Source organism: Rousettus aegyptiacus, unplaced genomic scaffold (assembly GCF_014176215.1).
Source record: "Rousettus aegyptiacus isolate mRouAeg1 unplaced genomic scaffold, mRouAeg1.p scaffold_m13_p_7, whole genome shotgun sequence".
NCBI lineage: Eukaryota > Metazoa > Chordata > Mammalia > Chiroptera > Pteropodidae > Rousettus > Rousettus aegyptiacus.
The window spans coordinates 53,541,750-53,543,639 of record NW_023416310.1 but is presented as its reverse complement, the minus strand read 5'-3'; the positions used below and the strand labels follow the sequence as shown (position 1 = coordinate 53,543,639).

Sequence of the window (1,890 nt, the reverse complement as noted above, 5' to 3'; positions counted from 1 at the left end):
TCCAAGAAATATGTGAATCTCAGGATAATTTATTATTATTATTTTAAATATTTTGTTAGTTTCAAGTATGCACTACATTGGTTAGACATTTATATAGTTTATAAAATGATCCCCCTAATTGCTCTTTCTCTCCTCTGGCTCTCCCTCTAGCCATTACATTAATGCTAACTGCATTCCCTATGTGAATCTCAGAATAATTTTCGATTAACTTCCTACTGAGTTGTACGCTCTTGAGAAACAATAATTTTTCTTATATTTAGTTTAAAATTTAGACTTTGTCATTATTATTATTTCTCACAAAAACTGCTTTAGATTTACATCAACGTCCATTAATTAATTTGCTAAATGTTTTCTTTGAACCTTATACACTAATAGGGAGTAATTTTTCTTTTTCCTGAAATATATATTTTAGAAATTCCTTTAGTAAATTAAAAAAATATATAACCAATTGTCATGAAATATAGTTTTATTTGAAATAGACTCCTAAGTTGAAATTTTGCTCATATTTTTGAAGACATCATTTTACATTTTTTTAACTTCCATTGTTGCTGATGGGAAATCTCCTGTCAGCATAAATGTTAGTCTTTGGCGGGTTATACTTCTATACCGTCTCATCTCTGAGTGAAAAACAATATATGTGTGTGTAATAATCCTGTATATACACATATCTATAAATACTTCTATAACCATCTGCATATATAGGGAACTGAACATTAGTTCACACTGATGTCTTTAACTCTAGTCCTTTACCATATGCATCTCTCTAGCCTCCATCCCTTGCTCGTGGGTAACCTCCCTTTCCAACAGTGAGAAATCTAGCTTTCACCATTTGTTATTCATTTACTTAATTATTCAATTCCAGTATACATGTATAGTAGTGTCAGAATTGTTAACCATACCACTGTGGGAAACAATTCTGCAAACTAGTATACAGTGCTTATATGTGGTTCATTTTATCTTTAGTTTTACAAAGGCTAGTCACTTTTTTTCTCTTATTCCTGTTAGTAAGGGTTTTTCTTTCTTTTAAACAACTTTTGTAATAGAGTTAAAATTAGTCTTCGATGTCTTAAACGATTTTTTTTAATTTGCATACATCCTCTGTTCTTTAAAGTCCTTTGGGGTTGAGAAATGAATAATATTGAATCTTCCTATTGATGAATGTGGCATACCTCTCTATTTATTTAGACTTTCTTTGATTTCTTTTTTTTTTAATTAATTAATTTTATTATTTTTTTTAATTTTTAATTTTTTATGCCTACAGCACTTGGTCTTCCTAGGTGGTCTCCCATCCAAGTATTAACCAGGTCTGACCCTGCTTATCTTCCAAGATTAGACAAGATCAGGTTTATTCAGGGTAGCATGGCCATAGACTTTGATTTCTTTTTATAAGAGTTTTATAGTTTTTCTCACAGATCTTGCGCACATTTCATTAGCTTTATACCTAAGTATTTTATTTTTGGATTTATAATGTAAATAGTGTTACATTTTTAATTTTGAATTTCAATTTTTGTCATTGGTATACAGGAAAGCTATTGACTTTTGTATATTAACTTTGTACTCTGCAACTTTACTATAATCACATATTAGTTTCAAGAGGATATTTTTATTGATTCTTTGGGATTTTCTACATAGACAATTAATTCATCTACAAACATAACTTTATTTCTTTCTTCCCAGGAAGTATACTTTTTTGAATTTCCTTTCCTTGTCTTGTGGTATTAGCTTTTACTTGCAGTACAATGTTTCTATACCTTATTCCTGAACTCTACTGTGCAAGCGTCCAGTTACTCACCATTAAATGTGATGTTAATTAAAGATTTTTGTAGTTCTTCTTTAGCAAGGTGAGGAAGATCACCATTTTTACTAATTTGCTGAGTCTTTTAATAAATT

The 1,890-nt window shown here is 29.6% G+C and overlaps 1 pseudogene; it reads right to left on the bottom strand.

The window, feature by feature from the left end:
- Positions 1-1,252: 1,252 nt before the first annotated feature.
- Positions 1,253-1,371, bottom strand: LOC118606333 (annotated as a pseudogene).
- Positions 1,372-1,890: the final 519 nt, after the last annotated feature.